The sequence below is a fragment of the Oncorhynchus nerka genome, linkage group LG22 (genome assembly GCF_034236695.1).
Source record: "Oncorhynchus nerka isolate Pitt River linkage group LG22, Oner_Uvic_2.0, whole genome shotgun sequence".
NCBI classification, from domain to species: domain Eukaryota; kingdom Metazoa; phylum Chordata; class Actinopteri; order Salmoniformes; family Salmonidae; genus Oncorhynchus; species Oncorhynchus nerka.
In genome coordinates this window covers 2682517-2697793 of record NC_088417.1, presented here as the reverse complement: position 1 = coordinate 2697793, position 15277 = coordinate 2682517, and the positions used below count along the sequence as shown (strand labels likewise).

The 15277-nt window shown below is 42.7% G+C and overlaps 1 long non-coding RNA gene across 1 annotated transcript; it reads right to left on the bottom strand.

Annotated features, from left to right (window-relative positions):
• Positions 1-303: 303 nt before the first annotated feature.
• Positions 304-11006, bottom strand: LOC135563729 (uncharacterized). The gene is made up of 2 exons (XR_010460440.1): positions 10806-11006; positions 304-1557 (listed from the first exon to the last, which is right to left on the bottom strand). It is a non-coding gene; the product is annotated as an uncharacterized LOC135563729 (long non-coding RNA).
• Positions 11007-15277: the final 4271 nt, after the last annotated feature.

Below are 15277 nucleotides of genomic sequence, written 5' to 3'. Positions count from 1 at the left end.
ACTGATTGGGTTTATTTTTTAAAACTGGGCAATCACGTGCCCCTTTTGGTGACAGTAAAAACATTCACGGATCGTGTATATATCAATGAATTGTTCTCAGATCGCAGATTTCCCCTTTAACAAGAGATATTTCATAAAGTATTACATATGTTGACATGTAACCATTATAACCATTATAACCCCTATTACCATTATAACCATTATAACCATTATAAACCTTATAACCATTATTACCATTATAACCATTATAACCATTTGTAAGGGTTTTCTGGTGAAAGAGAGGAGGACCAAAATGCAGCATGGTGGTTATTCATGTTCTTTAATTTATAAAGAAACTACACACTAACAAAAACAACAAACGTGAGAAAACCTAAAACAGTCCCATCTGGTGCAAACACAAAGACAGGAACAATCACCCACAAACACACAGTGAAACCCAGGCTACCTAAGTATGATTCTCAATCAGAGACAACTAATGACACCTGCCTCTGATTGAGAACCATACTAGGCCGAAACATAGAAATACCCAAAACCTAGAAAAACAAACATAGACTGCCCACGCAACTCACGCCCTGACCATACTAAATAAATACAAAAGAAAGGAAATAAAGGTCAGAACGTGACACCATTATAACCCCTATTACCATTATAACCATTATAACCCCTATTACCATTATAACCCTTATCACCATTATAACCATTATAACCTTCATAACCATTACAACCATTATAACCATTATAACCAATATGGCCCTTATAACCGTTATAACCCTCATAACCATGATAACCATTATAACCATTATAACCATTATCAAATCAAATCAAATCAAATGTATTTATATAGCCCTTCGTACATCAGCTGATATCTCAAAGTGCTGTACAGAAACCCAGCCTAAAACCCCAAACAGCAAACAATGCAGGTGTAAAAGCACGGTGGCTAGGAAAAACTCCCTAGAAAGGCCAAAACCTAGGAAGAAACCTAGAGAGGAACCAGGCTATGTGGGGTGGCCAGTCCTCTTCTGGCTGTGCCGGGTAGAGATTATAACAGAACATGACCAAGATGTTCAAATGTTCATAAATGACCAGCATGGTCGAATAATAATAAGGCAGAAGAGTTGAAACTGGAGCAGCAGCACAGTCAGGTGGACTGGGGACAGCAAGGAGTCATCATGTCAGGTAGTCCTGGGGCACGGTCCTAGGGCTCAGGTCCTCCGAGAGAGAGAAAGAAAGAGAGAATTAGAGAGAGCATATGTGGGGTGGCCAGTCCTCTTCTGGCTGTGCCGGGTGGAGATTATAACAGAACGTGGCCAAGATGTTCAAATGTTCATAAATGACCAGTATGGTTGAATAATAGTAAGGCAGAACAGTTGAAACTGGAGCAGCAGCATGGCCAGGTGGACTGGGGACAGCAAGGAGTCATCATGTCAGGTAGTCCTGGGACATGGTCCTAGGGCCCAGGCCAGTTGAAACTGGAGCAGCAGCATGGCCAGGTGGACTGGGGACAGCAAGGAGTCATCATGTCAGGTAGTCCTGGGGCATGGTCCTAGGGCTCAGGTCCTCCGAGAGAGAGAAAGAAAGAGAGAAGGAGAGAATTAGAGAACGCACACTTAGATTCACACAGGACACCGAATAGGACAGGAGAAGTACTCCAGATATAACAAACTGACCCTAGCCCCCCGACACATAAACTACTGCAGCATAAATACTGGAGGCTGAGACAGGAAGGGTCAGGAGACACTGTGGCCCCATCCGAGGACACCCCCGGACAGGGCCAAACAGGAAGGATATAACCCCACCCACTTTGCCAAAGCACAGCCCCCACACCACTAGAGGGATATCTTCAACCACCAACTTACCATCCTGAGACAAGGCCGAGTATAGCCCACAAAGATCTCCGCCACGGCACAACCCAAGGGGGGGGGCGCCAACCCAGACAGGCTGACCACAACAGTGAATCAACCCACCCAGGTGACGCACCCCCAGGGACGGCATGAGAGAGCCCCAGTAAGCCAGTGACTCAGCCCCCGTAACAGGGTTAGGGGCAGAGAATCCCAGTGGAAAGAGGGGAACCGGCCAGGCAGAGACAGCAAGGGCGGTTCGTTGCTCCAGAAGAGCCTTTCCGTTCACCTTCCCACTCCTGGGCCAGACTACACTCAATCATATGACCCACTGAAGAGATGAGTCTTCAGTAAAGACTTAAAGGTTGAGACTGAGTTTGCGTCTCTGACATGGGTAGGCAGACCGTTCCATAAAAATGGAGCTCTATAGGAGAAAGCCCTGCCTCCAGCTGTTTGCTTAGAAATTCTAGGGACAATTAGGAGGCCTGCGTCTTGTGACCGTAGCGTACGTGTAGGTATGTACGGCAGGACCAAATCAGAGAGATAGGTAGGAGCAAGCCCATGTAATGCTTTGTAGGTTAGCAGTAAAACCTTGAAATCAGCCCTTGCTTTGACAGGAAGCCAGTGTAGAGAGGCTAGCACTGGAGTAATATGATCAAATTTTTTGGTTCTAGTCAGGATTCTAGCAGCCGTATTTAGCACTAACTGAAGTTTATTTAGTGCTTTATCTGGGTAGCCGGAAAATAGAGCATTGCAGTAATCTAACCTAGAAGTGACAAAAGCATGGATTAATTTTTCTGCATCATTTTTGGACAGAAAGTTTCTGATTTTTGCAATGTTACGTAGATGGAAAAAAGCTGTCCTCGAAATGGTCTTGATATGTTCTTCAAAAGAGAGATCAGGGTCCAGAGTAACGCCGAGGTCCTTCACAGTTTTATTTGAGACGACTGTACAACCATTAAGATTAATTGTCAGATTCAACAGAAGATCTCTATGTTTCTTGGGACCTAGAACAAGCATCTCTGTTTTGTCCGAGTTTAATAGTAGAAAGTTTGCAGCCATCCACTTCCTTATGTCTGAAACACATGCTTCTAGCGAGGGCAATTTTGGGGCTTCACCATGTTTCATTGAAATGTACAGCTGTCTGTCATCCGCATAACAGTGAAAGTTTACATTATGTTTTTGAATAACATCCCCAAGAGGTAAAATATATAGTAAAAACAATAGTGGTCCTAAAACAGAACCTTGAGGAACACCGGAATTTACAGTTGATTTGTCAGAGGACAAACCATTCACAGAGACAAACTGATATCTTTCCGACAGATAAGATCTAAACCAGGCCAGAACATGTCCGTGTAGACCAATTTGGGTTTCCAATCTCTCCAAAAGAATGTGGTGATCGATGGTATCAAAAGCAGCACTAAGGTCTAGGAGCACGAGGACAGATGCAGAGCCTCGGTCCGATGCCATTAAAATGTCATTTACCACCTTCACAAGTGCCGTCTCAGTGCTATGATGGGGTCTAAAACCAGACTGAAGCATTTCGTATACATTGTTTGTCTTCAGGAAGGCAGTGAGTTGCTGCGCAACAGCCTTCTCTAAAATTTTTGAGAGGAATGGAAGATTCGATATAGGCCGATAGTTTTTTATATTTTCTGGGTCAAGGTTTGGCTTTTTCAAGAGAGGCTTTATTACTGCCACTTTTAGTGAGTTTGGTACACATCCAGTGGATAGAGAGCCGTTTATTATGTTCAACATAGGAGGGCCAAGCACAGGAAGCAGCTCTTTCAGTAGTTTAGTTGGAATAGGGTCCAGTATGCAGCTTGAAGGTTTACATTTACATTTACATTTAAGTCATTTAGCAGACGCTCTTTAGAGGCCATGATTATTTTCATCATTGTGTCAAGAGATATAGTACTAAAAGACTTGAGCGTCTCTCTTGATCCTAGGTCCTGGCAGAGTTGTGCAGACTCAGGACAACTGAGGTTTGGAGGAATACGCAGGTTTAAAGAGGATTATAACCCTTAAAACCATTATAACCCTTATAACCATTATAACCATTATAACCATTATAACCCTTAAAACCATTATAACCATTACAAACCCTTATAACCCTTATAACCATTATAACCATTATAACCATTATAACCCTCATAACCCTTATAACCATTATAACCATTATAACCATTATAACCCTTATAACCCTCATAACCATTATAACCATTACAAACCCTTATAACCATTATAACCATTATAACCCTTATAACCCTCATAACCCTCATAACCACTATTACCATTATAGCCTTTATAACCCTCATAACCATTATAACCATTACAAACCCTTATAACCATTATAACCATTATAACCCTTATAACCCTCATAACCATTATAACCATTACAAACCATTATAACCATTATAACCCTCATAACCCTTATAACCACTATTACCATTATAGCCTTTATAACCCTTATAATGGATTTTATGAAAAGGCTTAGGGTTGTCAGAGGAAAAGCGACCTGTATGAGGCACTGATGACGTAATCGTCCGGCCTTCAAAACGAAGCGCACCAAAGACAGTCTTGTGTGTCAAAGCGTACTCATCTGCCAACACTGCTGCCTGGGGCCAATGCCGCCGCTTTCTGTTCATTTAAATTAACTACAATTTTATCTGGGAGGTTGCTTTTAACTTCTTATGGCTGAGATCCCGTTACCGGGAGCGATATAACAACAACCAGTGATAGTACAGGGCGACATATTCAAAAGAACAGAAATCTCATAATTAAAATTCCTCAAACATTTGTGTATCTGCGCACCAGAGCTCCAGTGCCCTGTTCATCCTGTGCCTCCTCTAAGCACCAGGCCTCCTGTAGGTCTCCCCAGCCTGGTGGGCCCTGTGGCAGCCCCACGCACCAGGCTGTCTCTGCGTCTCCTTCCTCCAGAGTCGCCCTCCAGTCCGGAGCCTCCAATGAGGGTGCCCAGTCCAGGGCCCACAACGGGGGTGCCCAGTCCGGGGCCCACAACGAGGGTGCCCAGTCCGGGGCCCACAACGAGGGTGCCCAGTCCGGGGCCCACAACGAGGGTGCCCAGTCCAGGCCCGCTAGGAGGGTGCCCAGTCCAGGCCCGCTACGAGGGTGCCCAGTCCGGGGCCCGCTACGAGGGTGCCCAGTCCAGGCCCACAACGAGGGTGCCCAGTCCGGGGCCCGCTACGAGGGTGCCCAGTCCAGGCCCGCTACGAGGGTGCCCAGTCCGGGGTCAGCGGCGAGGGTCCCACCAAAGTGGGCCAAGCCAGAGGTGGAGCGGGTCTACGTCCCGCACCAGAGCCACCACCGCAGAGAAATTCCCACCCAGACTCTCCCCTATAGGTTCAGGGTTTGCGTCCGGAGTCTGCACCTTTGGGGGGGGGTATACTGTCACGCCCTGAACTTAGACAGCTTTTTATGTCTTTATTTTGGTTTGGTCAGGGTGTGATTTGGGGTGGGCATTCTATGTTCTTTTTTCTATGTTTTTTATTTCTTTGATTGGCCGGGTATGGTTCTCAATCAGGGACAGCTGATTATCGTTGTCTCTGATTGGGAACCATACTTAGGTAGCTTTTTCCCACCTATGTTGTGTGGGTAGTTGTTTTCTGTTTAGTGTTTTCATCACCTGACAGGACTGTTTCGGTTTCGTTTTGCACGTTGTTATTTTGTTTCAGTGTTCAGTTTAAAATAAAATCATGAACGCTTACCACGCTGCGCTTTGGTCCGATTCTTCCTCAATAGATGACGACCGTTACAGATGGCCTCTTACACTTCTTGACTTTGTTTACGTTTACCTTAAGCCATTTTGCAAAAATGTGGAAGTATGCTTGGGGTCATTGTCCATTTGGAAGACCCTGGGGTCTATTTGGACGACCCATTTGCGACCAAGCTTTGACTTCCTGACTGATGTCTTGAGATCTTGCTTCAAAATATCCACATAATTTTCCCATCTCATGATTCCATCTATTTTGTGTAGTGCACCAGTCCCTCCTGAATTAAAGCCACAACATAACTCTTGGTTGGGATGATGTTCTTCGGTTTGCAAGCCTCCCCCTTTTTCCTCCAAACATAACGATCGTCATTATGGCCAAACAGTTACATTTTTGTTTCATCGGAACAGAGGACATTTCTCCAAAAAGTATGATCTTTGTCCCCATGTGCTGTTGCTAATCTTAGTCTGTTTTTTTTATGGTAGCTTTGGAAGAGTGGCTTCTTCCTTGTTGAGCACCGTTCAGGTTATGTTGATAAAGGACTTTTTTTTACTGTGGATACAGATACTTTTGTACCTGTTTCCGACAGCATCTTCACAAGGTCCTCTGCTGTTGTTATGGGATTGATTTGCACTTTTCACACCAAAATCCATTCATCTCTAGGAGACAGAACTTATCTCCTTCCTGAGCGGTATGACAGCTGCATGGTCCCATGGTGTTTATACTTGTGTTCTATTGTTTGTACAGATGAACGTGGTACCTTCTGGCGTTTGGAAATTGCTCCCAAGGATGAACAAGACTTGTGGAGGTTTACACATTTTTGGCATTTAAAAAAAATGTCCCATAATGTCAAGCAAAGATGCAGTGAGTTTGAAGTTAGGGCTTGAAATGCCCCCAAAGGTAGACCTCCAATTGACTCAAATGATGTCAATTAGCCTCTCAGAAGCTTCTGAAGCCATGACATAATTTTCTGGAATTTTCCAAGCTGTTTAAAGGCACAGTCAACTTAATGTATGTAAACTTCAGACCTTCATGACTAACCATATTAAATGTATACGACTAATGTATATGTACATGAATGACCATGACAAATTAAACTGTAGCTACTTAATTAACTAAACTGTAGCTACATGTTCTGCTAAACTGTAGCTACTTAATTAACTAAACTGTAGCTACTTAATTAACTAAACTGTAGCTTCAATACTAATTAAACTGTAGCTACTTAATTAACTAAACTGTAGCTTCAATACTAACTAAACTGTAGCTACTTAATTAACTAAACTGTAGCTACTTAATTAACTAAACTGTAGCTACTTAATTAACTAAACTGTAGCTACTTAATTAACTAAACTGTAGCTTCAATACTAATTAAACTGTAGCTACTTAATTAACTAAACTGTAGCTTCAATACTAACTAAACTGTAGCTACTTAATTAACTAAACTGTAGCTTCAATACTAATTAAACTGTAGCTACTTAATTAACTAAACTGTAGCTTCAATACTAACTAAACTGTAGCTACTTAATTAACTAAACTCTAGCTACATGTTCTGCTAAACTGTAGCTTCAATACTAACTAAACTGTAGCTTCAATACTAACTAAACTGTAGATATATGACTAACTAAACTGTAGATACATGACTAACTAAACTGAAGATACATGACTAACTAAACTGTAGATACATGACTAACTAAACTGAAGATACATGACTAACTAAACTGAAGATACATGACTAACTAAACTGAAGATACATGACTAACTAAACTCTAGCTACATGACTAACTAAACTGAAGATACATGACTAACTAAACTCTAGCAACATGACAAACTAAACTGTAGCTACATAAATAAACTGTTGTAGCTACATGACTAACTAAACTCTAGCAACATGACAAACTAAACTCTAGCAACATGACAAACTAAACTGTAGCAACATGACAAACTAAACTGTAGCAACATGACAAACTAAACTCTAGCAACATGACTAACTAAACTCTAGCAACATGACAAACTAAACTGTAGCAACATGACTAACTAAACTCTAGCAACATGACTAACTAAACTCTAGCAACATGACTAACTAAACTGAAGATACATGACTAACTAAACTCTAGCAACATGACAAACTAAACTGTAGCTACATAAATAAACTGTTGTAGCTACATGACTAACTAAACTCTAGCAACATGACAAACTAAACTCTAGCAACATGACAAACTAAACTGTAGCAACATGACTAACTAAACTCTAGCAACATGACTAACTAAACTCTAGCAACATGACTAACTAAACTGAAGATACATGACTAACTAAACTGAAGATACATGACTAACTAAACTGAAGATACATGACTAACTAAACTGAAGATACATGACTAACTAAACTCTAGCTACATGACTAACTAAACTGAAGATACATGACTAACTAAACTCTAGCAACATGACAAACTAAACTGTAGCTACATAAATAAACTGTTGTAGCTACATGACTAACTAAACTCTAGCAACATGACAAACTAAACTCTAGCAACATGACAAACTAAACTGTAGCAACATGACAAACTAAACTGTAGCAACATGACAAACTAAACTCTAGCAACATGACTAACTAAACTCTAGCAACATGACAAACTAAACTGTAGCAACATGACTAACTAAACTCTAGCAACATGACTAACTAAACTCTAGCAACATGACTAACTAAACTGAAGATACATGACTAACTAAACTCTAGCAACATGACAAACTAAACTGTAGCTACATAAATAAACTGTTGTAGCTACATGACTAACTAAACTCTAGCAACATGACAAACTAAACTCTAGCAACATGACAAACTAAACTGTAGCAACATGACTAACTAAACTCTAGCAACATGACTAACTAAACTCTAGCAACATGACTAACTAAACTGAAGATACATGACTAACTAAACTGAAGATACATGACTAACTAAACTCTAGCAACATGACTAACTAAACTCTAGCTACATGACTAACTAAACTGAAGATACATGACTAACTAAACTGTAGCTACATAAATAAACTGTTGTAGCTACATGACTAACTAAACTCTAGCAACATGACAAACTAAACTCTAGCAACATGACTAACTAAACTCTAGCTACATGACTAACTAAACTGAAGATACATGACTAACTAAACTGTAGCTACATAAATAAACTGTTGTAGCTACATGACTAACTAAACTCTAGCAACATGACAAACTAAACTCTAGCAACATGACTAACTAAACTCTAGCTACATGACTAACTAAACTGAAGATACATGACTAACTAAACTGTAGCTACATAAATAAACTGTTGTAGCTACATGACTAACTAAACTGTAGCTACATAAATAAACTGTTGTAGCTACATGACTAACTAAACTCTAGCAACATGACAAACTAAACTCTAGCAACATGACTAACTAAACTCTAGCTACATGACTAACTAAACTGAAGATACATGACTAACTAAACTGTAGCTACATAAATAAACTGTTGTAGCTACATGACTAACTAAACTCTAGCAACATGACTAACTAAACTGTAGCTACATAAATAAACTGTTGTAGCTACATGACTAACTAAACTCTAGCAACATGACAAACTAAACTGTAGCTACATAAATAAACTGTTGTAGCTACATGACTAACTAAACTCTAGCAACATGACAAACTAAACTCTAGCAACATGACATATTAATAACAGCACAAATTATCAGGTTCATTTGATTCAACTCAACTTATTTTTATTGACTCGACAGCCATTTGCAAAGTCTTCTTCATTGAATGAACCCTTTGGGCTTATAACTCATCCTCTAAGATCCCATCCCTAGACCCCAGTCTCACAAAGACAATGTCCCATCATTCCCTATATAGTGCACTTCCTTAACTCGGTCCCATATCCCCTGGCAGTGAAAGAGTGACAGAACCATTTAGAGGTCAAATCAAATCAAATCAAATCCAAACTAGCAACGTGCTTCTACGCCTGCATTGTTTGGGGTTTTAGGCTGGGTTTCTGTACAGCACTTTGAGATATCAGCTGATGTACGAAGGGCTATATAAATACATTTGATTTGATTTGAGAGGTCACAGTTCAGTTCATGACCTCCACATCTGTCCTTTGTTGTTTATTTTTTCCTGTTTGTGACATACATACAGAAGCTGTTGTCTGCCCTTCTTGGAACTGAGCGGTGGGTTTCCTGTGTTTGTGTGTGTCTTCCTCCGTGTGTGTGTGTCTGCTGTGTGTGTCTGTGTGTGCCTCTGGGTGTGTCTGCTGTGTGTGTGTGTGTGTGCCTCTGTGTGTGTCTGCTGTGTGTGTGTGTGTGTGCCTCTGTGTGTGTCTGCTGTGTGTGTCTGTGTGTGCCTCTGGGTGTGTCTGCTGTGTGTGTCTGTGTGTGCCTCTGTGTGTGTCTGCTGTGTGTGTGTGTGTGTGCCTCTGTGTGTGTCTGCTGTGTGTGTCTGTGTGTGCCTCTGTGTGTGTCTGCTGTGTGTGTGTGTGTGTGCCTCTGTGTGTGTCTGCTGTGTGTGTCTGTGTGTGCCTCTGTGTGTGTCTGCTGTGTGTGTCTGTGTGTGCCTCTGTGTGTGTCTGCTGTGTGTGTCTGTGTGTGCCTCTGTGTGTGTCTGCTGTGTGTGTCTGTGTGTGCCTCTGTGTGTGTCTGCTGTGTGTGTGTGTGTGCCTCTGGGTGTGTCTGCTGTGTGTGTGTGTGCCTCTGGGTGTGTCTGCTGTGTGTGTGTGTGTGTGTGTGTGTGTGTGTATGTGTGTGTGTGTGTGTGTGTGTGTGTGTGTGTGTGTGTGTGTATGTGTGTGTGAGGTTTCCAGTGTACCCTTGATGCCTGTATGTGTGTGTGTGTGTGTGTGTGTGTGTGTGTGTGTGTGTGTGTGTGTGTGTGTGTGTGTGTGTGTGTGTGTGTGTGTGGCTTCCAGTGTACCCTTGATGCCTGTATGTGTGTGTGTGTGTGTGTGTGTGTGTGTGTGTGTGTGTGTGTGTGTGTGTGTGTGTGTGTGTGTGTGTGTGTGTGTGTGTGTGTGTGTGTGAATGGTTACCATTGTTTTTACAAGATAGTCGCCTTTGAAATTAAACGTGTTATAGATGAATGTTTTACCCGTTGATTCGGTGTTAAAACGGAAACAACTGAAAGGTTAACGGTTGTGGCATTCATCCAGAGTGGTTAAGGTTAGGGCTATAGTTAAGGGAAGGGTTGAAACTAAATAATGAAAAATGACGTTACCATCGTGTCACAGTGATCTGAGAAGCGGGCTTCGGGTCCAAGCGTCACCAGTCTGCACCCAGAATGTAACGCCGAGGAAGACGTATAGTGACCTTTTCAACAGCCCAAATCAAAGTCTGTTTGTAGTGATCAGGCTGCTCTTTCCTCCTGCCATCTTCTGGGAATAAAGACAGAGACATGCTGATGGGAAGAAACAGCTTTCACTTTGTTGCCAGAATGAACACAGAGCAGTGGGAGATGCATCAGATTCCCTCTCTATATTTATGTCTCTCTCTCTGAGTGAACAGCCGTATATTGACTCTCTCTCTGAGTGAACAGCCGTATATTGACTCTCTCTCTGAGTGAACAGCCGTATATTGACTCTCTCTCTGAGTGAACAGCCGTATATTGACTCTCTCTCTCTGAGTGAACAGCCTTATATTGACTCTCTCTCTGAGTGAACAGCTGTATATTGACTCTCTCTCTGAGTGAACAGCTGTATATTGACTCTCTCTCTGAGTGAACAGCTGTATATTGACTCTCTCTCTGAGTGAACAGCTGTATATTGACTCTCTCTCTGAGTGAACAGCCGTATATTGACTCGCTCTCTCTGAGTGAACAGCCGTATATTGACTCTCTCTCTGAGTGAACAGCCGTATATTGACTCTCTCTCTCTCTCTGAGTGAACAGCCGCATATTGACTCTCTCTCTCTGTCTGAGTGAACAGCCGTTAATTGACTAGCTCTCTCTCTGAGTGAACAGCCGTATATTGACTCTCTCTCTGAGTGAACAGCCGTATATTGACTCTCTCTCTGAGTGAACAGCCGTATATTGACTCTCTCTCTCTCTGAGTGAACAGCCGTATATTTACTCTCTCTCTCTGAGTGAACAGCCGTATATTGACTCTCTCTCTGAGTGAACAGCCGTATATTGACTCTCTCTCTCTCTGAGTGAACAGCCGTATATTGACTCTCTCTCTGAGTGAACAGCCGTATATTGACTCTCTCTCTCTGAGTGAACAGCCTTATATTGACTCTCTCTCTGAGTGAACAGCCGTATATTGACTCTCTCTCTCTGTCTGAGTGAACAGCCTTATATTGACTAGCTCTCTCTCTGAGTGAACAGCCGTATATTGACTCTCTCTCTCTGAGTGAACAGCCGTATATTGACTCTCTCTCTGAGTGAACAGCTGTATATTGACTCTCTCTCTGAGTGAACAGCCGTATATTGACTCTCTCTCTCTGAGTGAACAGCCGTATATTGACTCTCTCTCTGAGTGAACAGCCGTATATTGACTCGCTCTCTCTGAGTGAACAGCCGTATATTGACTCGCTCTCTCTGAGTGAACAGCCGTATATTGACTCTCTCTCTGAGTGAACAGCCGAATATTGACTCTCTCTCTGAGTAAACAGCCGTATATTGACTCGCTCTCTGAGTGAACAGCCGTATATTGACTCTCTCTCTGAGTGAACAGCCGTATATTGACTCTCTCTCTGAGTGAACATCCGTATATTGACTCTCTCTCTGAGTGAACAGCCGTATATTGACTCGCTCTCTCTCTGAGTGAACAGCCGTATATTGACTCTCTCTCTCTGAGTGAACAGCCATATATTGACTCTCTCTCTCTCTGAGTGAACAGCCGTATATTGACTCTCTCTGTCTGAGTGAACAGCCGTATATTGACTCTCTCTCTCTCTGAGTGAACAGCCGTATATTGACTCTCTGTCTGAGTGAACAGCCGTATATTGACTCTCTCTCTGTCTGATTGAACAGCCGTATATTGACTCTCTCTCTCTGTCTGAGTGAACAGCCGTATATTGACTCTCTCTCTCTGAGTGAACAGCCGTATATTGACTCTCTCTCTCTGAGTGAACAGCCGTATATTGACTCTCTCGCTCTGTCTGAGTGAAAAGCCGTATATTGACTCTCTGTCTGATTGAACAGCCGTATATTGACTCTCTCTCTCTGTCTGAGTGAACAGCCGTATATTGACTCTCTCTCTCTGAGTGAACAGCCGTATATTGACTCTCTCTCTCTGAGTGAACAGCCGTATATTGACTCTCTCGCTCTGTCTGAGTGAACAGCCGTATATTGACTCTCTGTCTGATTGAACAGCCGTATATTGACTCTCTCTCTCTGTCTGAGTGAACAGCCGTATATTGACTCTCTCTCTCTGAGTGAACAGCCGTATATTGACTCTCTCTCTCTCTGAGTGAACAGCCGTATATTGACTCTCTCTCTCTGTCTGAGTGAACAGCCGTATATTGACTCTCTCTCTCTGTCTGAGTGAACAGCCGTATATTGACTCTCTGTCTGAGTGAACAGCCGTATATTGACTCTCTCTCTGTCTGATTGAACAGCCGTATATTGACTCTCTCTCTCTGTCTGAGTGAACAGCCGTATATTGACTCTCTCTCTCTGAGTGAACAGCCGTATATTGACTCTCTCTCTCTGAGTGAACAGCCGTATATTGACTCTCTCGCTCTGTCTGAGTGAACAGCCGTATATTGACTCTCTGTCTGATTGAACAGCCGTATATTGACTCTCTCTCTCTCTCTGAGTGAACAGCCGCATATTGACTCTCTCTCTCTGTCTGAGTGAACAGCCGTTAATTGACTAGCTCTCTCTCTGAGTGAACAGCCGTATATTGACTCTCTCTCTGAGTGAACAGCCGTATATTGACTCTCTCTCTGAGTGAACAGCCGTATATTGACTCTCTCTCTCTCTGAGTGAACAGCCGTATATTTACTCTCTCTCTCTGAGTGAACAGCCGTATATTGACTCTCTCTCTGAGTGAACAGCCGTATATTGACTCTCTCTCTCTCTGAGTGAACAGCCGTATATTGACTCTCTCTCTGAGTGAACAGCCGTATATTGACTCTCTCTCTCTGAGTGAACAGCCTTATATTGACTCTCTCTCTGAGTGAACAGCCGTATATTGACTCTCTCTCTCTGTCTGAGTGAACAGCCTTATATTGACTAGCTCTCTCTCTGAGTGAACAGCCGTATATTGACTCTCTCTCTCTGAGTGAACAGCCGTATATTGACTCTCTCTCTGAGTGAACAGCTGTATATTGACTCTCTCTCTGAGTGAACAGCCGTATATTGACTCTCTCTCTGAGTGAACAGCCGTATATTGACTCTCTCTCTGAGTGAACAGCCGTATATTGACTCGCTCTCTCTGAGTGAACAGCCGTATATTGACTCGCTCTCTCTGAGTGAACAGCCGTATATTGACTCTCTCTCTGAGTGAACAGCCGAATATTGACTCTCTCTCTGAGTAAACAGCCGTATATTGACTCGCTCTCTGAGTGAACAGCCGTATATTGACTCTCTCTCTGAGTGAACAGCCGTATATTGACTCTCTCTCTGAGTGAACATCCGTATATTGACTCTCTCTCTGAGTGAACAGCCGTATATTGACTCGCTCTCTCTCTGAGTGAACAGCCGTATATTGACTCTCTCTCTCTGAGTGAACAGCCATATATTGACTCTCTCTCTCTCTGAGTGAACAGCCGTATATTGACTCTCTCTGTCTGAGTGAACAGCCGTATATTGACTCTCTCTCTCTCTGAGTGAACAGCCGTATATTGACTCTCTGTCTGAGTGAACAGCCGTATATTGACTCTCTCTCTGTCTGATTGAACAGCCGTATATTGACTCTCTCTCTCTGTCTGAGTGAACAGCCGTATATTGACTCTCTCTCTCTGAGTGAACAGCCGTATATTGACTCTCTCTCTCTGAGTGAACAGCCGTATATTGACTCTCTCGCTCTGTCTGAGTGAAAAGCCGTATATTGACTCTCTGTCTGATTGAACAGCCGTATATTGACTCTCTCTCTCTGTCTGAGTGAACAGCCGTATATTGACTCTCTCTCTCTGAGTGAACAGCCGTATATTGACTCTCTCTCTCTGAGTGAACAGCCGTATATTGACTCTCTCGCTCTGTCTGAGTGAACAGCCGTATATTGACTCTCTGTCTGATTGAACAGCCGTATATTGACTCTCTCTCTCTGTCTGAGTGAACAGCCGTATATTGACTCTCTCTCTCTGAGTGAACAGCCGTATATTGACTCTCTCTCTCTCTGAGTGAACAGCCGTATATTGACTCTCTCTCTCTGTCTGAGTGAACAGCCGTATATTGACTCTCTCTCTCTCTGAGTGAACAGCCGTATATTGACTCTCTGTCTGAGTGAACAGCCGTATATTGACTCTCTCTCTGTCTGATTGAACAGCCGTATATTGACTCTCTCTCTCTGTCTGAGTGAACAGCCGTATATTGACTCTCTCTCTCTGAGTGAACAGCCGTATATTGACTCTCTCTCTCTGAGTGAACAGCCGTATATTGACTCTCTCGCTCTGTCTGAGTGAACAGCCGTATATTGACTCTCTCTCTCTGAGTGAACAGCATTATATTGACTCTCTCTCTCTGAGTGAACAGCCGTATATTGACTCTCTCGCTCTCTCTGAGTGAACAGCCGTATATTGACTCTC